The 21,649-nt window shown below is 48.4% G+C and overlaps 1 protein-coding gene across 2 annotated transcripts in view; it reads left to right on the top strand.

Moving 5' to 3' along the window:
• The first annotated feature begins 2,205 nt into the window (after positions 1-2,205).
• Positions 2,206-21,649, top strand: part of LOC148515095 (volume-regulated anion channel subunit LRRC8E-like) — a 45,042-nt gene continuing 25,598 nt past the window's right edge. Inside the window, exons 1-2 of one of the 2 annotated variants that reach the window (XM_088480442.1) lie at positions 2,206-2,435; positions 5,267-5,346. The gene's annotated coding sequence lies outside the window, so the exon portion shown is untranslated. The remainder of the gene's footprint in view (positions 2,436-5,266; positions 5,347-21,649) is intronic. The other variant, XM_088480441.1, reaches the window with a different exon arrangement.

Here is a 21,649-nt window from a genome sequence, read left to right on the forward strand (position 1 = left end):
ACATCAGAACCATGCTTGCCGACATTCAGACTACCCCTTCAACGAAGGAGCAGCCAGGTCGGCATAGCAGGGGGGCTTGGCCGGCACAGGGGGGCGCGGCCGGACATATTACTTGGCATTTGCGGGCGGAGCAGGGGATGTGGTCACGCATCCCAGCTTCACAATGCCAAGATTACTGGCATTGTAAAGCAGGGGGGCGGGGACATGATGACGCAATTAACGCTGAATTGCGTCATTGGCCACCCCCGCTGTGGGGGTTTGTGCTGTAACTGCGGGGGGGGGGAGAGGGGGAGCTGGGGGTCATGTTTGCTTTTCCTGGGGGCCCCGGAGTGGCACTCGATTTTCAGGAGGCAAGTATGATCAGAACAATGTAATGAATGACGGAGTGATAACTCGTTCCGTCCTTCATTACACTGCATGGTGGCCGCATGCAATATCAGCAGGATTGATATGCAGCACATCAAGCTTGAAGATTTTGCATGTGACTACGGTAGCATGCATACACACTACACCATGTGCATGATTTGTCGTTCCGTTTTGGCCATATTGGAACGACACTGCTCCAGTGTGTACGCAGCTTTAGTCAATGTAGTCTCTGTGGAGTGTTGGGAACAAATGACTACAGAAAGTTGCGAGGAAAGTGTAGGAAAGCCTCTGGAGAAGCTTAGAGGGGCATGGAAGCTGAGGGTTGGGATGGGAAGCTAGAGAGATGGGCTTCAACTTATTTCTGTTCTTTAGAATAGAAATAATAACCAAATGATTGAATAATGATGACAAGATACTAGTGGAGAGAGATAATTCAGATGATCATTATAGCTGGGATGAGCACAGGACGTAGTGATTTATTTGTGAGGAGAAAGGGACAAGTGGACAAGCTGTAGAACAGGAGGAGAAGATGAGAGTACATACAACATCTTCTTTAGTGGCATCAGATGAAGGGAAGGTGATAAGAGGGCTCAGGAAATAAATTAAGCAGGTTGTGGATGGGGAAGAAGATAATATTCAATGTTAGATCCTGTCAGTGTTTTCATTGAAGTATAGTTGATTTGGGCAGGTTGACAATAGAATATGTTAAAGAGGGTGTTTGGGTTTAATGCCTGAACGGTGATAAGAATGTGAAAGCATTTTTATTTGGCAATGTCCAGAGCTTTTTGATAGAAGTAGCAGAAAGATTATTACAGGAAGTCATGAGAGGTATGAGAGAGCAAAGATATTCCTCAGACTACAAGGAGAAGAACAGGGACAGGCAGCAGAAGGAGAGGAGACAGAAGTTGCAGAGTACATGGGGTGGAGAGTGGAATGATAGGTACTGAAACTTGTTGCAACCACTTTACAAACCAGCATCCTGACCACAAGAACAAGCAACACTCTGTGCTATTATCTTTCCATTCTCTCCCTCCACCTACACCTCCCTCTACCTCTCCCTGTGATCCATGTGGTTAGTTATACATTGTGTGTAATTTTCCATGTGCCTGCCAGGCCAGCCACTAGGTGTCATGTACTTTAATTGTATAAATTCATTTTGTACAGCAGGGAACATTAATGAGATTGGATTGATATGCTTATTATTAGCATGCTACATGGTGCTTTACAGAAAATATATAATCATTCAGTCGCTGCCCCATTGGCGCTTACAGTGCCTAGTGCACACATATTCTACTAGGTGGAAGGGGTCAAGTCGATGACTACGTGTCTATAATAAAACACATACAGTATAGCAATAAACTGGCAGGCTGGATTCATGCATGATTTTGCTTTGACCTCCAACTTGCATGACATTTTTTTTTTGGGTAACATCAAGATTTCAATAGTATTTGGATCAATAACAAGAATGTGGCTCTCTATATATAAATAAATATATATATATATATATTTATATATATATATATATATATATATATATATACACCTAGTGTAGGAGCCTACCAGCCTACCACCATGCTGTTGAGACCCTGGGTGCCATAATTTCACTATATTTATATATATATATATATATATATATATATATATATTACAGTATATCCCTAGTGCAGCAGCCTACAACAGCAGACTTTGAGGTTGTGAGCTGTGGACATGCACTATGTATAATGCATGTGCTCCAATCCAGTGGTGACTTGCTGTGTGAGTACACATCTGCCCCCCTCTCCCTGCCTGCTGTAATGACACACACTGGTGACTAGTGTATACACTATATAGGTTTGGAGTTTGGCTTCCTGGCCCCTCCCTGTCTATCTCACCAGCCTATTCATTCCGGCTTCCAGCTCCAGGGCTCCCCTCCCTCCCTCTGTACTCCGAGCACAGCCAGGCAGCGAGCGGGACACAAGGGCCCCTGCAAGCTACACAGTGGGATCCCGTAACCTCCAACATGGCCCGGGGTCAGTCTGCAGGATGATCTAGGCGGGGTCCGGTATCTGCTTGCCCGGAGGAGATCTCCGGTAAGTGGCTGTACCTGCGGCTGTCCCATGAAGGCTCTATAAGGGCTGCTACAATGAGGAGCGGGTCCCTGGCGCTGATGGGACTCGGGAAAGTTGTGTCTAGTGCTATATATTATGTACAGCTGCTTCTTATTTATAGTGTGTAACTGCCTTCACTTACACTGCCCTGTCTATAATGGCCATTATATATTGCTGTGTATAGATCTGCTTAATTTATTGCTGTTTGTACATAATCGTGCATTTTGTATTACTGTGTATATACTGTACACAATGGTGCATTATGTATTGCTGTGTATACATGTATATACTGTACATAATGGTGCATTATGTATTGCTGTGTATACATGTATACACATGCTCATGCATTATGTATTGCTGTATATATCCTGGACTGTTAAACACCGGAAAGTTTTAAGATCAATCCACACAGCTCTCGCATATGATATCATCCCTATTTCTGTTTCTGGGCTGAAGACTGCTTAGTGGTGTTGTTACATTTCATAAGACTGAGGATCCAGAACTCTCATTGTGGATATTTGTATGGTCTGATATCATAGGACTACTACTCCCAGTGTGCCATGGAGTATAGTTGTGTCATGGAGCAGCCTGAATGCCGACATACACCTGTATTACTCTGCTCCAAGTCTCCAGAGTTTCCTTCCTTGCCCACAGCAGATGCTGGCTTTGGTAACCACTGTGCAGGTTTCTCCTAAGAGAGTGCATTGACCTCTGCTGCTTCTCAGGCAGATACATGATAGGGGAGAGTTCACTGCTTGATACTCAGCTACTGTATGTCATCATGATAGTAAGTGAGAGTCAACATCCAGTGTGCGGATGCTGGGGTAATGGTAGTGCTTTGTGCTGCTTAGTTGGGCTGCCTGAAGGCAGCCTTCTGTACTGGATGAGAATAACAAGATACCTCCATGAGTTCGGAATCGCATATGCAAATTGCTGGAGGGTACAACTGTACTTTTAGTGTCAATTTGCAAACGCACAAAATAAACCCTATTATCCATAATACACACCAGAAGGTTCCCTGCATAAGAGGCTCCTAAACAACCCACCCACCCTTTGGAGCAGTAATCTAGCTGCTGAGCCCCCAGGTTCTGCTTTTCTACCATCTTGATGGGGAAGAATCACCCATCTTTCCACTTTTGGTGAGGGACAAGTCCTTGGAGACTTCAAAGATCCGACCAGCGCACGGTCTTAGACCAGTCATCAACCCAACAGGAGCTGTGATCCCAGTGTTTTCCTGAAGAAGAGAGAGAGTTGGCAGTGTCAGGTCTCCTTTTAAGCATGGTCTGGATTTCTTGGTGATGTGGCTTCTGCATATTTTATTATTAATATCCTTTATTTATATGGTGCCACATAAACAAATGAGCACACAAGAAAAACAGTTATTAACAGTACAAAACCATGCAGGACAAGGACAGTATAAACATTGCTGCATAGTACAGATATAAGCAACAGGGCATCAGCAACCAAGTGTTGGGTGTCGTTTGGGGAGAGAGGAGAAATGATAGTATAAGTAAGGGAAGGAGAAGCACGTGAGGGAAGAGGGCCCTGCTCGTGAGAGAGCTTACATTCATTAGCTAGTGATCCCCTGTCGGATTGATCTCCTGCTTATTGGAGGGATGTCACCTCTGCTCCCCTTGGATGGCACCATGGGGTGGTCAGCTTCAGGCATTCTGAGGAAGATCAAAGGTTACCCACTTGACATAACAATAAGGCAATCATTACATTATGCCATCCAATGGGGCAGGGACATCCTGGATCCAACCCCATGTTAACCCTTAGCAGTCTTACAGGTAGAATGGACTATGGGCTGGCCAGCATTTTTGGGGGGTGACCGCATTATTTCCGCAAAAACTGCATTTCTGGCACAACATGGCTGACTGCTAGCGGTGCAAATCCTGCAAAGTCTGATTACTTATTATTAGAGCTGCTCAGGTCAGCACCAGTCACTTGGGTGCCTCCATGCCCTCCAGTGATATTCGCTCAGCCAGTGGACATATTAGGGAATCTAGGTGGTGATTTAGCAAATCTTGGAGAGAGATAAAGGGCCATATTCAATTTGAGGCGAAAAGTCAGAGGCCGGACTTTTCGGCGTCATTGACATTTTTAGGAGGGGATAAAGTATCGGGCACGTACCCGCTTATCCCCGTATTCAATTAGGATCCGGCGAAAACGGGACCCGGTGGAAAGGTAAGTAGCGAAAACTCCTGCTTTGTTAGTTAGTTAGTTAGTCCCGCACTCTAGCAGGGAGTATCTCATGGTGCCTGGATGTGAAGAATCCTCTTGCCTTTGCTGCGATGGTTACATGCAGTTCTGCAAATTGACTCTTTGAGAATTATTTTCATATTGCCTCCTACCAAAATTGGACCCATTAAAATTTAGCCGTACATATGGCAGACCACATGGCACATATTAAAGTCATACTTTAGGCACAATGTTTTTTTGTTAAGTAAAGACCACACCCACCAGCGGCCATGGTCACTGGGCAACAAGACATAACACTTGACTTGAGCAAACTTACATCTGAACAGATCAGGCAAATGGTCTTTAGGTCAGAAATGTAGTAACAGATGTGTCCACACACATCTTCCTTGTGCGTTAAACAGCCTTTTTAGTCATGCCGTGCCGTGACTCGGTAGCGCCGAGCGTCTTTTTGTGCGACTTTTTACCTACAAATGACGCACAAGCAGCTTTGATGATTAAAACAATATGGGGCATGCCTATATTCTGTGTGCCGCTGTGGTTATATCTGCATGTGAAGTGCTATGTTACGGTGTCTCTGTGCAGTGATGAGAACTCTTGCCTCTCTGCTATAGTGTGGAGAAAACGAAGGAGCAACATCTCTGATAAAAACAGAGCGCCAGAGTGAGAGTGGACCAAGTTGTAACGCACGGAGGTAAGATGTACGTGGACACATCTGTAGAGGCTAACTTGGCTAAAAACATTTTGGGCACAAACATTGCAGAATTTCTAGGTACTTTTCCGCAGTTATCAGTGTTAGGGAACCTTAGCAGAGTGCACTTTACCAATTCCAGTGTTTGCTATGTCAGTATTCATTCCCGCACAGTAAACACTGAACACCGTGGGCCTGATTCAGAGGTGGGCGCTGCTGCGTCAGCTCTTGCGTCTGTTGCCGGAGTCACCTCTGCGGTAATATGCGAATGTTAGTTTCAGCCCTTCCCCATGTGTAATAGCCTGCATCATTGTGCAAGCACTGAGATGCCCACGTTCTGCGTCTCTGCACTGGGCACTTGCACCCATCCTATGGCAGGTGCAGTTTCTCCATCTGAACTTGGGCACTGCGGCTGTGCGTCTGAGCACTTAGCCGCTTTCACTCACACACCCGCGACACTCCCATCACACACCCATGAGACTTTTTTGTGCTCACTTCAGGCCGTCTCTCAGTCACCGCCCAGGAACGCCCAGCACTTTGCCTCCCCATATCTGATACTGTCTGTCAGCCTCTTTGTATGACGCATGCATCATAAGGGTAACCAGACCTTATCGCACAGATGCAAATAATCGCTCAACCACGAGAACATCGGCCGTGGTCCCATCTCTAAATCAGGCCCTAATTCCCGGGTAACTGAAGAGCTGCACTCTATGTGGTGTCGCTGATTACAGGGGCCAGCGGCTGGCACACAGCTGTTGTGCATATGGGGACTTCAGCTTCTGTATATACAATTATCAATGTTGCAAGGAGTAAACTACTTTAGGTTTTGCCCTGTTGCTGTTGAGAGGCTCATCTGCATATACTGTATAACTGAATGCATGAATATCACATGTGCACCATTTACGACTCTGACACATGTATGTACAGTGCAAGTTTGTACACACACAAATACATTGACATGCCGGAAATCCGTGAAAAGGGACTTGCTCTGAAGACGCAGAAAGCAATGAAAACATAATTTTAATTAATGCAACAGAGCAATGTCTACTTAAGGGAAATGCTCACTGCTGAATAGGGATGCAGTCACCATTCCGGCACAGACAATACCGGCGGATACAGTGCTCATTTGTGTGAAAGTTTCCCCTTATAACCCAGGATAAATTCATGTGCCATAACATATGTAAGCAACATTCACTTATTATTTCATACGGGATGAAGTTAATTTACCGGCGGTCGGGATGCCGGCCATTGAACGCCCGACACCTATATTTAGCTAGACGCTGAAATCACGACAGCCACCATCCCGAATAAAGGTTTCGGGACCACCGGGGGGAGATTAGGGTTAGGCACTCCCCGGTGAGGGTTAGGGTTATGCTACAGGAAGGGGTGGTTAGGGTTTCGCACCACCGAGGGGATGTTAGGGTTAGGCACCTCCGGGTAGGGTTAGGTTTAGGGTGCGGGAAGGGGGGGGTTAGGCACCACCGGGGGGAGGTTAGGGTTAGGCACCACTAAGGGAGGGTTGGGGGGGAGGGTACTCACCGCCCCTGTCGGGATCTTCATCCATCGGGATGCCGCTGTCAGGATTTGGCCATTTCATACAATAGTGTTCATTCTAGCACCCTACACATCACAACCCATACAGTTTCTCTTTCCTGCCTGGGGTGCCGCTCTCTGCTCTGGTGCTTCTAGCACACTCAACTGCTGAGATACAGACCAGAGTGTGCTAGAAGAACCAGAGCAGAGAGTGATACTCCAGGCAGGAAAGAGTAACTGCACGTGTTGTGACAGGTGCAGGGTGCTAGAATGATATGTTCTGATATGGGGGATCACTATGGGTACCCCCGATTTGGCCCGCTGAAGGTAGTCGGGGGTTTTTAATAGCCACAGCAGGTGCATAAATGTGGCTTTAGAAGAAGTGGTGAAGAATAGCACTTAGGTTTTTTTGGGGGGAAAAATAACTAGTCCCATCAAATTTGGGGTACATGAAAATGGGTGCAAGCATATTTTTAAGTCCCTAAAGTTATTTTTTTAAATTCTTTAAAAATGCACCTGCCGCTACCAGCCGTATTCTAGAAAGCACCTGCCGCATACATGGGACCCCCCTGAGGATTAAAAAAAAATAATTTTGACACAGATTACTTTTAGGGGACATTAAAAAGGCTGTTTTTTTTTTCTTTTATTCTACACCCCAAATCCCCAATTCTGCACTTTTTTCGCCATGTATTACATGGGGAAAACTTATTCCCGTTTTTTAACAAAGGGCGAAAAGTCTTTGAAATTGAATATGGGGATAATTGAAACTGGCGAAAATGACGTCCAATAACGGACTTTTCGCCCCATATTGAATATGGCCCAAAGTAGAGAAGTTGCCTAAAGCAATTAATCAGCTTCTAAAGCTGGTACACTTCTCAGCGATGTATTGCGTCGCCATACACACTGCATGATCTGCCGTACGATGATGCGATATAGTGTTACATGTTTTATGTATTAACACTGCGTTGTCTCTGGCATTGTTCCATCAGATGAGAAGATGCGACCTCCTAATTCATCAAACTATGATTTGGGTGGGTTTGGGGGTTCACACCATATGATGACAGAAGCTGATTGGTTGGTATGGGCATCTTCTACATTATATCTCCCCAAGGGGTCAATCAATTAGACCTGAGGGGGGCAAGTTGCCATTGCAACGGCATAGAAACGTCCCAGACTCGTGGATTTTTGTATTCAGCCCTATGGGGCCGCAAGCAAAGATCGGCGAGTTCAGTGGTACTGTAAGTGCGACATTTAGCCGCACTTACTCGCAGCTATGACAAAGTCGCACCTAACTGAATTGAACCCTAAGATTTTATAAATCTCCCCCCTAGTTGTGCTTGCAGAATCCACCTGGCGGCATTAAAAACAGTGTAACCATAAAGTTTTACACACATGTCTAAAAAATCAAGTAAAAAAGAGCGCTTGCAAGAAGGGATGCCAAGTGGGATTAACTTTGGTTTTAAAATGTGGCACTCTGCTCTTGCCACAATCAGTGGTATAGCACAGATTAATACAGCTGTTCAATGGTTGTATAGCATAGTCTAATACCCTGGTCCAACGGTTGTAGAGCATAGTCTAATACCCTGGTCCAACGGTTGTATAGCAGTGTCTTTCCCTGGTCTTATGTTGGTATAGGCCTAGAACAGTTAAATATACTGGTCCAATGGCGGTAGAGAACAGATTAATGCAGTGGTTCCCAACCTTGGGCCCTTGCAGGGGTGTAATGGGTTGGTGGTCCAGGACCAAATGATGTTATTTATGGTCCATGTGGCAAAACCTGTCGTGTTGGCTGCCAATCGTAAAATGTGTGGTCAACCTAAGGATGACAAGTAAACACAATTTACTTAATTTAATAATTATTACTGTCTCTGTATTTCCCAATAAAAAACTTTTTTGTCCAGGGGTGCCGTGAAAAAAATTGCTGATACTCTAGGGCGCCATGATGTTAGAAAGTTTGTGAACCAGTGGACTAATGCAAAGATCTAAGCTGGTTCAGCATAGTCCAATACATTGGGCCAGTACTGGTCTACTGATGGTATAGAGTAGTTCAATATGCTAGAACAGCAGTGGTATAGAATGGGACAAACTAAATCTTGCCTTGTACCTGAAAATTAGAGATGTACGCGGACCCCCCACGTTTTGGTTTTGGATCCGGATTCATCTTCGTATTTTTGTTTTGTTTTGGGATCTGTATTTTATAAAAAAAAAAAAAAACAGCTAAAATCATGTAATTTGGAAATGTTTACATACAATCCAAAACATGAGTTCCGAACTGACTACATAACCGAACCGGGACTCTGACTCCGGATCCCAAAGTGATTCCAAACTCAGACTTGGATCGACTCGGAATTCCAAAATTTGGTTGTTGTTGGTTCTCTGGGAACCGGACCCCCCACATCTCTAATGGAAATGATGCTACAAAATGAGAGGGGTTAAAAACAACTAAAGGAAACTGAACATGTTATGTTTTTATATTAAACAAACGCACTCTGGTATTTGCAGCACTTGTAATTAAGAGACCCCTTTATTTCCAAGTAATGTTAATTAGGCCCTGTATACCCCAGTCTGACATTGCTCTATCTATAAAGCCAGTCAATGGAAACATCCCATAAATCAACAACACCCATCACACGCACAGTCCTGATACTACACGGAGTCTTCTGCATACGTCACTGCACAGAGCACAGAAAGCTGCAGCACTCCTGCTGATTCAGGTTACACCTACAATGTAAGCAGTGCAGCATGTGCAGAACTATTATTACATGTACTATATATAATTTGATGCCTAGCTGTGAAAATGGATGATGCAATATTGGGATCTTTCAAACTTTCTGCATTAGCCTAGTGCTGGAAAAAGTATATTACTGGTGACTTGGGCTCCCACGTGTCTCTATTATCCAGGATATCGCCCTTTCTTTCTCTCACCACCAACTGGTGTCAAATTAGTGCATTGCATTAATGTTATTACTGCTAGTAATTAACACAAACAGATCTGATTCTTATTTTTTCCCCCCTACAATAACCCCATACGCATTTCCTATGCAACTTGCATTTGGGAGGATTGCAGTTTTCCAAATGCCGCCGGCCTCATTCAGGGCGGGATGTACTAAGCATCGCTTCCGCGATCCGGTACATTCCGCCTCTATTCGGGTACATATCGCGGTTGACTACCGCTGTATGTACCTAGAAATGCTATTTACATCGCAAAGGACAGCTCTCCCGATAAGAGCGGTCCTTTGTGATGCCCCCGGACAGAGGGACTTCCGCGTTTAACACCCAGAAGTCCGTCAGGCGTCCAAGGGGGAGCGTCCCGATAAGAAGCCCATAGACTTCTATTGGGTAACGCTTCTATTGGGAGGAAGCTGCTTAGTACAGATGTAAAATGTGGTAAAACCCACGGGAGAGATTCTATTAGCAGCTCGGCCACAATAGTTTCCCGGAATGGCACTTCGTGACCAGGAACGTCACTGTTTTTTCCTCATACATCATAGAGGTGCCCAGAAAAATGAGCGATGTTGAGCACCTGTAATTAGGAGCACCTGTAAGTAGTCAGCATCCCGGCGTGTGGTATGCCGACGGTCGGAATACCGGTGCCAGAATCCTGACAGCGTCGGGATCCTGGTACCAGAATTTAGACTTCTGGCAACCCGAAGGTAAGTATAGGGGGGGTTAGGCTTAGGCACCAGGCAGGGTGAGGCTAGGCTCCGGCGAGGGGGAGGTTAGGGTCAGGCACTAAGGGGGGAGGTTAGGGTTAGGCACCAGGGAGGGTGAGGGGCAGGGGTAAGGGTTAGCCTTACCTTACTTACCAAAGAGTGTCGGGATTCTGAAGGTCAGGATTCCGCTGTCGGTATTCTGACCAGTGGCATCCCCAACCTCCAGGAACCTATACCCAACCCAATTAGAAGATATGTGCGCAGCAGAGCAGTGCGGCATGTTCATTGGCATGCTGCAGCTAATTGGATTGCCCCATTAAGTGTATGGAGTTCATCTACAACAGAATATAGTGGTCAATGGCAGCTTTACTAATAAATGCACACATGGAAAAAGTTGTATGTGAAATTAGTTTTATAGATCCTTTATTCTTCCACTGATACTATGTGACAATGCACTAATAAGCCACCTTATCTCTTTACCACCGCTGGGAAACCTGAAGACTGGGTAGGATGAGTACATGATCGCTGTTCTTATCTAGTGTGATCAGGTTTAGAGATTCCCACATGTTGCAGGCAGATAATGCTGACAAGATCCATCTGCAGAAGCACCGCGGCTACTGAAGGCACCAGCACCCCGTCCCCAGACCACTATGACAAGAGGAGCAGCATGGGCTGAATAACAGGGAATGTGCACAGATGTCATGAGCAGATCTGCTTGTAATAGGGAAAAGTTTACTGCACTTCACAGCTGTGTATAATATAGAAGCAGGTTACAGACATGGGGCTCAATCCAATTAGGAGTGTTTGCGAAAGCGAGTTTGTTTCATGGAACACGCATACATCGCACAAATGTGCGCACCCGAGAAAAGCGAGATCCAATAAGAAATGGCAATCCGCTGTAGTTGCAGCGAGGGGCGCAACTTTTCTACAAAACGCGACCAGGGAGAAATGCATGAATAATATGGGGAAACAATCCTGGACCCCACAAAAGTGACAACTGAGATAGCAGGATCATATAGTGACCATAAGGAAGTGCTGGAGGTTTTTAAACTGTGTCAAATGGTTGATTTCTGCACTTTTTATTGGTGGAAAAATGACAGACAGCAAGTGTTTCCAGCAAATGACAGTCTTTCCAGCATCTTAGGGTACAGAAAAATGTATATATAGTAGTTTTTCATTGTTTTTATACAAGTTGTAAAAAGTTGAAATTAACACTTTTACCTCTTAACTGCAACCCCTCTGCCATCAATACAACCCTCCACATACCTGTCCCCTATCCTTTACACCTCCACATACCTGTCCCCTATCCTTTACACCTCCACATACCTGTCCCCCTATCCTTTACACCTCCACATACCTGTCCCCCTCTCCTTTACACCTCCACATACCAGTCCCCTATCCTTTTACACCTCCACATACCAGTCCCCTATCCTTTACACCTCCACATACCTGTCCCCTATCCTTTACACCTCCACATACCTGTCCCCTATCCTTTACACCTCCACATACCAGTCCCCTAATCCTTTACACCTCCACATACCTGTCCCCCTATCCTTTACACCTCCACATACCTGTCCCCTATCCTTTACACCTCCACATACCTGTCCCCTATCCTTTACACCTCCACATACCTGTCCCCTATCCTTTACACCTCCACATACCTGTCCCCCTATCCTTTACACCTCCACATACCTGTCCCCCTATCCTTTACACCTCCACATACCTGTCCCCTATCCTTTACACCTCCACGTACCTGTCTCCTATCCTTTACACCTCCACGTACCTGTCCCCTATCCTTTACACCTCCACGTACCTGTCCCCTGTCCTTTACACCTCCACGTACCTGTCCCCTATCTTTTACACCTCCACGTACCTGTCCCCTATCCTTTACACCTCCACGTACCTGTCCCCTATCCTTTACACCTCCACGTACCTGTCCCCTATCCTTTACACCTCCACGTACCTGTCCCCTATCCTTTACACCTCCACTTACCTGTCCCCTATCCTTTACACCTCCACTTACCTGTCCCCTATCCTTTACACCTCCACTTACCTGTCCCCTATCCTTTACACCTCCACGTACCTGTCCCCTATCCTTTACACCTCCATGTACCTGTCCCCTATTCTTTACACCTCTACATACCTGTCCCCTATCCTTTACACCTCCACATACACTACCGTTCAAAAGTTTGGGGTCACCCAGACAATTTCGTGTTTTACATGAAAACTGACTTTTATTTATCAAATGAGTTGGAAAATGAATAGAACATATAGTCAAGACATTGGCAAGGTTAGAAATAATGTTTTCTACTTCGGGGTCCATAGGGTTCCACAGGATACCTTAGGGTATAGGTGTGACGTCAGTCGCAGGGCACCAAAGAGTTAAGCTTTCAGCCTCCCAGGATGCACTAGGTCCCCCTCCTATACCCCGCCCCCGGGCCAAGGCACCTCAGTTTAGTTTGGTGCCCGGCCGGAGTCGGGTGCACCTGTTGGAGTGGGGGCTAGAAGAGCCCCTGAATCTTTTTCTTCATGCAGCTGTGGCTGCACATCTGGATGAACAGCATGGACAGTCAGTCCTGACGTCCATGCTGTCTTCCCTACACCCCGCCGGTACCAGAACGCCGGTACTGATCCGGGGATGCTGGTGGGCGTCTGGGGTCACAGCTAGCGGTGACCCCAGATGCTCCGGACCATGGCCGGATTCAAGGGGGACAGAGGTAAGCAGCGGGGTCCCGCGGTGGGTCCCGCTGATCACATGGTCCTAAGTCCCCAGGCAGGGGGCTCCCTGGGGACTGGCTGCAGCGTGGAGCCAGGCGACCAACCTGCGCTTCCACTACCCCCTGGGACAGCGGACCGCAGCAGAGCGGTAGCGCTGCGGCGTCCCAGGGGTTAAATGCATGCCAGGGGAGCGCGCCTTCCCTGTCTCACAGCCGGCGCCTCCCCCGCTGCACACAGCCCTCTCTGCACTGTGCTGACTGGTCCTGTGTCAGCGCTCCTCCCCCAGGCCAGCTTCTCTCTGCTCCTCGGCGGCCATCTTCTCTGCAACGCATGGTGAACGCTGCTGGAAGTCTGGAAGGAAGCATCGTGGTCTGGGTCCCCCCGCATACCTCTCCTCCGCTGTGGCTCAGGTCTGTGTATGCAGCGCTGTGTCCTACCAGGCCCTGTGTCTGTGTAGTTGAGTGATCAGCGCTGTTAGTGCAGGAATTGTTATTTCTCTGCATTGTATGTGACTGTGCTAGCGCTGCCTGTAACTTTTCTTCTCTAAACTGTCAGCTTTATTACTGTCCCTGTTCTTTCTGCTAAAGCCCTTGCGGTGCGGTGCTGCAGGGTGGTCTCTCGCCTATTAATACTTAATTGGTGAGAGAGGTCACATACGTGGTGCCATCATGTCTGAAAGTGATTTTCCCCTCCGGCTACAGTGTACCACGTGCAAAGTACCGTTAGCGGAGGGGGAGGGTAGCGTGGAGGGCCTTTGCCGGCAGTGTTTGTCCATGGCGCGGCCTATTACGGTTACAGCACCGGTACAGGAGCCGCCCTGGGCTTGTTTCGCTCAGGCGTTAACAGCTTTAGTGGGCCAGTTAGCTCCGCAGCCCGCGTTTACTCCGATGGGTTTGTCCCAGCAGTCTGTGGTGTCGTCACCCATGCAGGGGTTCCCACGACAATTGGTGGTACCCCACAGTCTCCCTATTTCCCCGCTCCCGGGTTCTCAGGAGCCAGCGTGGGTTAACTCCCTGACGAGTTCTGTACAGCACTTGTCGGATGTGTTGCAAGGGGAGTCTGTGATGCGGCCTCATAAAAGGCCGGTGGCGCCTCTGTCCGCTCCTTATGAGGATGACGAAGGGACGTCTGATGATGGGGAGATTCTGGATCCTTACGATCAGGAACCTCTCCATACTAAGGACGCTGATGCTAAGTCCAAAGTACATATTCCTGGACTTATTCGGGCGGTCCGCACAGCCTTGGTGATTGAGGACGAAGTTCCCCCAGCGGCTAAATCTAAGTATGCCTTTTTCAAAGATGTGAAGGGCGATGCCACAGTCTTTCCTCTTTCGGGTCAGTTGGTGGACCATTTAGAGGAGGCGTGGAAACAACCTGGCAAAAGATACCAGCCGCAGAGACGCCTGGCGGTGGCTTATCCGTTCGCGGATAATTATTTTGCTAAGTGGGCATCCCCTCCACAGGTGGATTCTCACGTGACCCGTCTTGTCCGTAGTGCCACATTGCCGATGCCATCCATGTCCTCCCTTAAGGATGCTACGGACCGCAAGGTAGAAATCTGCCTGAAGTCCGCTTATTCCCTTGCAGGGGGGGCAGCACGGCCGGCTATGGCCATTTGCTGGGTTGCCAGAGCGATGGAGCGCTGGGCGGATTCATTAGAGGCTTCTTTTGAATCCGACTGTCCGGCCGAACAGGCGGAGTTGATTGGCAATCTCCGTGATTCGGCCACCTACATCAACGAGGCGGCTCTAGACATTAGTACTCTGGTGTCTAGAATTTCTTCAGCAGCGGTAGCTGCTCGTCGCACCTTGTGGCTGCGATCCTGGAAGGCGGACGCAGATTCCAAGAAAGGTCTGGAAGCGTTGCCGTTTAACGGAGAAGTTCTCTTCGGTCCGGATCTGGATAAGATTGTGGCCACGCTGGCGGCAGCCAAATCTGCTTGTCTCCCGTCGGCCGCTGCTCCTTCTGGTTCTGGACCATCGTCCTTTCGGTCATCTAGGGCCCAGGGCAGGCCCAAACCACAGTCGTTTCCTCGACAGGCTGGCCCTAAGAAATCGGTCAAGCCCCGGAAACAGGCATGGAGTACCAGACGTCCGGCCCCCAAGCCAGATGACAAGCCTGCGGCCTGACGGTCCGGGTCTCCCCTTGGGGGATCCCAGGGTGGGAGGCCGCCTGCTGCAGTTCTCCCGGTGTTGGTCGTTCACTACGACAGACACTTGGGTTCTGGAGGTGGTCTCCCACGGGTACGCCCTCTCCTTCCGGCACAGACCCCCGGCTCGATTCTTCACCACGGGTCTACCATCAGACCGGAACAAGGCTACGGAGCTGCGGAAGGTATTGCACACTATGCTCCAGGCTGGAGTTATAGTGCCTGTTCCATTCTCCCAGAGGGGCCAGGGTTTCTATTCAAATCTATTTTTGGTACAGAAACCCAATGGGTCATATCGTCCGATTCTCAACCTCAAAGCACTCAACAAGTCTTTGCGGGTCCCGAAGTTTCGGATGGAGAGCCTACGGTCCATCATTCTGGCGCTGGAACCTGGGGACTACATGGTGTCATTGGACATACAGGACGCTTACCTGCATGTCCCTATTCTTTTGCGCCATCAAGAGTTCCTTCGGTTTGCAATTCGCAGCGACCACTTCCAGTTTCGGGCGTTACCTTTTGGCCTGGCGACAGCACCACGTGTTTTCACCAAGGTGATGGCGGTCATGGCGGCTTCTCTGCGGCTGCAAGGAGTCCGCATGTTGCCGTACTTGGACGACCTGTTATTGGTGGTAGGATCTCCAGAGCTCCTGTTACACCACTTGGACCTGACCATTGCACTGCTGCAACGGCACGGCTGGCTAATCAACTGGCAGAAGTCCACTCTAATCCCGTCTCGGAGGATTCTGCATCTTGGAGCCTTATTGGACTCGGGACAGCAAAGGATCTTCGTGACGGAGGACAAGATCTCTGCTTTACAGTCAAGGGTGCGCAGTTGTCTGCACAGCCGCCGGGTGTCCTTACACTCGGCGATGAGGTTACTGGGCTCCATGGTGTCGGTGTTCGACATGGTGGAATACGCCCAGTTTCACTCCAGACCTCTGCAGCACCTGATCCTGTCCAAGTGGAATGGGCTGCCTCAGTCTCTGAAGTTCCAGACGATTGTGCTCACCCCGTAGGTTCGCCTGTCCCTTGCGTGGTGGTTAAAGACGACCCACCTCAACAAGGGACGTTCGTTCTGGGTTCCAAATTGGGTCCTGTTGACAACGGACGCCAGTCTTCGGGGCTGGGGAGCAGTTTCGGGTCCACACTTGTTCCAGGGCAGGTTGACGCCGACAGAAGCGGAGCTTCCAATAAATATCTTGGAACTCCGTGCGGTCTTCAATGCTCTCCTGCAGGCACAGCGGTTTCTCCAGGGTCACCCGGTGCAGGTCCAGTCGGACAACGCTACCACCGTGGCCTACATAAACAGGCAAGGAGGAACTCGCAATCGGGCGGCTCTCGTAGAGGTCTCTCGGATCCTGGTTTGGGCGGAGCGCAATCTTCCGCCCATATCAGCGGTCTTCATCCCGGGAGTGCTAAATTGGGAGGCGGACTTTCTAAGTCACCAGGACGTTCATCCAGGGGAATGGTCCCTGCACCCGGACGTTTTTCAACTACTGGTGGACAGGTGGGGTCTTCCAGAAATCGACCTCATGGCGTCCCGGCAGAACAACAAGTTGCCAGTGTACGGGTCTCGCACAAGAGACGAAGGGGCGTCTCTGGTGGATGCTCTGTCCGTCCGGTGGACGTTCCGGTTCGCATACCTGTTCCCTCCGGTCTCCCTTCTTCCACGGGTAATCCGGAAATTCAAACAGGAAGGAGGGACGCTCCTGTTGATAGCTCCCGCGTGGCCCAGACGGCACTGGTTCTCAGACCTTCAGGGTCTGTCCGTGGACAGTCCTCTGCGGTTGCCGCTACGACCGGACCTTCTGTCTCAGGGTCCTTGCCTTCACCCGGACCTGACTCGGCTGTCTTTGACGGCGTGGCTATTGAGACGGCCATGCTGAGGTCCCGGGGGTTTTCCAGCTCTGTGGTGCGTACCATGTTACGAGCTCGGAAACCGTCTTCCGCGAGGATATACCATCGCGTGTGGCATACGTTCTTCTGGTGGTGTCGACCGAGAGGTTATGCACCGCGGGAGTTTCGTCTGTCTCGGATTCTCGCCTTCCTGCAAGCGGGACTAGATCATGGGCTTCGCCTTGCTTCTTTGAAGGTACAGGTTTCGGCCCTATCTGTCTGGTTTCACCGTAGGATTGCTACAATCCCGGATGTGCGCACCTTTATGCAAGGTGTTCTCCGTATTCAGCCGCCCTTTGTTCCACCTGTGGCGCCTTGGGATTTGGCTGTGGTCCTGAGGGCTCTCCAAGGACCGCCGTTTGAACCACTGGGCTCAGTGGATATTAAATGGCTAACAGCTAAGACTGTTTTCCTTCTGGCCATTGCTTCGGCCAGACGTGTTTCTGAGTTAGGGGCTCTTTCTTGTAGACCCCCTTTCTTGGTTTTTCATGGGAACAGGGCAGTGCTCCGCACTCGGCCCGAGTTTCTTCCCAAAGTTGTTTCCCAGTTTCATGTTAACGAGGAAATAGTTGTTCCGGCCTTTAACTCACCGGGTCTTTCCGTGGGTGAGGCCTCTTTGGATGTTGTGCGGGCCTTAAGGACTTATGTTGACCGCACTTCTTCGTTTAGGAAGTCGGACGCTTTGTTTGTCCTCTATGGCTTCCGTAAAAAGGGTTGGCCTGCTTCAAAGCAAACTTTGGCAGCCTGGATCCGAATGGCTATTTCTGAAGCTTATCTTCATGAAGGCCAACCGGTCCCTCCTTCTCTGAAGGCTCATTCCACTAGGTCTGTGGGTCCTTCGTGGGCAGCTCGACGTGGTGCCTCGGCAGTTCAGATCTGCAAGGCTGCTACGTGGTCTTCTGTCCATACCTTCGTGAGGTATTACAGGTTTGACACCTTCGCCTCTCAGGATGCTTCCTTCGGGCGGCGGATTCTCCTTTCTGCACAGGAGCGTCCCCACCCTTAAAGGATACTGCTTTGGGACATCCCCAAGGTATCCTGTGGATACCCTATGGACCCCGAAGTAGAAAATATGAGATATGGTAAGAACTTACCCTTGTTATCTCTATTTCTACGAAGTCCATAGGGTTCCACAGGACTCCCGCCCTGTCGCACCTGTGCTGCAGATGGGCTTTGCTCTGGTCACCGGTTTTCCGTCTCCCTCTGGTGAGAATGTGATTCTTGTATGTGTCCAGATCTTTGTTCTCTCTCTTCCTTCTCCTCCTCCGGCCTATGGCTTGGTAACTAACTGAGGTGCCTTGGCCCGGGGGCGGGGTATAGGAGGGGGACCTAGTGCATCCTGGGAGGCTGAAAGCTTAACTCTTTGGTGCCCTGCGACTGACGTCACACCTATACCCCAAGGTATCCTGTGGAACCCTATGGACTTCGTAGAAATAGAGATAACAAGGGTAAGTTCTTACCATATCTCATATTTTTTATTTTAAATAATAATTTTGTCCTTCAAACTTTGCTTTTGTCAAAGAATGCTCCTTTTGCAGCAAATACAGCATTGCAGACCTTTGGCATTCTAGCTGTTAATTAGTTGAGGTAATCTGAAGAAATTTAACCCCACGCTTCCTGAAGCACCTCCCACAAGTTGGATTGGCTTGATGGCACTTTTTGCCTACCATACGGTCAAGCTGCTTCCACAACAACTCAATGGGGTTGAGATCTGGTGACTGCGCTGGCCATTCCATTATAGACAGAATACCATCTGCCTGCTTCTTCCCTAAATAGTTTTTGCATAATTTGGAGGTGTGCTTTAGGTCATTGTCCTGCTGGAGGAGAAAATTGGCTCCAATCAAGCGCTGTCCACAGGGTATGGCATGGCGTTGCAAAATGGAGTGATAGCCTTCCTTATTCAAAATTCTTTTTACCTTGTACAAATCTCCCACTTTACCAGCACCAAATCAGCCCCAGACCGTCACATTACCTCCACCATGCTTGACAGAATTGGAATTGGATTGCAAATTAAATTGTCGTTCCCTGCGACAACGGCTCGCAGTACCCAACTCGCTCCTAATTGGATTGACCCTATGGTATCACACACATATGCACGTATATAAGATATAAAAAAAAAAAGCCAGCCCAATCGCCAATGTTTTATAGTGTTCACGCTAGGCTGTTTTAGCAGGGTGCCGCGCCCTGCCAGATATTTATAGTGCAAAATGCGCTCTGCCCCTTTTAACGGTGCCCTGCTAAAACAGCCTGGCCCTGCCGTTCTGCCGCCGCGTGAATAGATGTTATGCGCATGGCATCTATTCACATTAAGGAAGAGCTCCACCTATGTAGGTGCTGGGCACTCCCCCATTAGTGACACCACCGGCTGGGCACACCCCCTGCAGTGACATCGGCGGGGCAGCACCGCCTCTAACAGTGACTTCGACGAGGCCGTGCCCACTTCACAGAGCGGCCGCACTCTCTTTTCAGACGCGCTCGCGTGCACCCTGCCCGCCCCTAATCCAAGCGGGAACACTAGTTTTACATGTTGTTCTTTATAGAAAATACCATTCACAAATATATATTGTAAAATGTTGCTTACCTGAGTTGTGATCCCTGCACATCAGTCTCTGGCAGGCAAATAACTACACTATATTTATATGGTAACCTCACAGTGGTGGGATGTGTACAGTACAGTAGATATCAGATCTATTAGCATCTTTATAAATTCACAGTTCTGGGTACAAATGTATCCAAATCTGGTACACAAATGTGTGGGTGCCTGGTGCAGGGCATTATACATGTAAAACGCACAGGCCCATGCTTTGTTTTCAGCAGTAAAATGTTTTATTGAATCTTATCAGAGTACAAGGATTGTTATCCAGAGTAGCTGCTCCTGTATCTGCTATCTTATATTGACCTATACACATAACTCTCACTGACTTTTGGTTCTGTAGCGTTACTATAGTGACAGCAGGGTGCCCAGCAACCATTATAAAGGTTACCCATGTGACAACCCCTCTTGCCCCAATACTAAGGGAGATGTATCAAACCTTGGAGAGAGAAATTGCCCATAGCAACCAATCAGCTTCTGTCATTGTATAGACTGTGCTAGATACATGATAGCTGATTGGCTGCTATGGGCACCACTTTTAATTTTTAATAACTTTAGTAAACCTACCCCTATATTAAATGTCACCACCATAGTCTTCATTCTAGCACCCTGCAAGTGTCACAACCCGTGCAGTTCCTCTTTCCTGTGTAGGGTGTTGCTTCCTTCTCTGGTACTTCTAGCACACATTAGTCTGTATGTCAGACATTTGTTGCATCAGCTGAGTGTGCTAGAAGGACCAGAGCAGAGAGTGACACCCCAGATACTTAGGGGAGGTGTATCAAGCCTTGGAGAGAGATAAAGTGGAGACGTTCTCCATAGCAACCAATTAGCTTCTAACTGTCATTTATCTAGCACAATCTATACAATAACAGTTACAGGCTCTGACCAACTTCTCCACTTTATCTTTTCCCAAGGCTTGATACATCTCCCACATGTCAGATAACCTCTTGGCTCGTCTTCCTGTCCAGCTAAACTGCTCAGAGCTGCTCACACTCATACTGTCACAATAGAACATAGGGCAGGCTCAGGGGCAGCCCCTCCGATAAGCTGGTGCCAATGCAGGGCAGGGAAGTTATGCATAGAATGCTTTGCTGAAGCCACTACACTGTTGGAACCAGGCTGGGTGTAGAACAAAGGGCATCACCTCAATAGGGGAGATGTATCGAGCCTTGGAGAGAGCTAAAGTACCAACCAATCAGCTCCTGTCAGTTTACAGGCTGTGTTTGAAAAATGACAGGAGTTGATTGGTTGGTACTTTTATCTCTCTCCACTTTGTCTCTCCAAGGCTTGATACATCTCCCCCTAGCTCACTCATTGACTTGGGGTTATTGCTACTGTAGCGCTGATAGGAGTATTGTGCTTGTTGCTCTGATTGTAGAAGTGTACAGTGTGTGGACTTTGGGCCTGATTCAGAGCCGGACGCTATTTGCGGTCGTTTGTTCTGAAAAAAGGGGTGGCTATTCAAATGAACCGTTCGCTCTTTGCTGTCTGTTCACGCCTCTATGTCTGAACGAGCGAACAAAACTTGCGGTCGTTTTTTTGGAAACCACGCCCCCTGGCCGCTCGCATCCTACGTCATGTCCGCTATTTATTAGATTAATCGAGTACGTCGACCAGCGTATGAACTGCACGCTATTCTTGTGGTTGGTTTTTCCTACCGCAATCATGCGAGCAGTTCTGACTATAAAATAACCCAGTGACATGGTCAATGACGCTGCTGTATTAATTATGCACACCCCTAAAACGCCCGTTTTGACCTTTAAG

The sequence above is a fragment of the Taudactylus pleione genome, unplaced genomic scaffold (assembly GCF_031769625.1).
Source record: "Taudactylus pleione unplaced genomic scaffold, aTauple2 ptg000253l, whole genome shotgun sequence".
Classification (NCBI taxonomy): domain Eukaryota; kingdom Metazoa; phylum Chordata; class Amphibia; order Anura; family Myobatrachidae; genus Taudactylus; species Taudactylus pleione.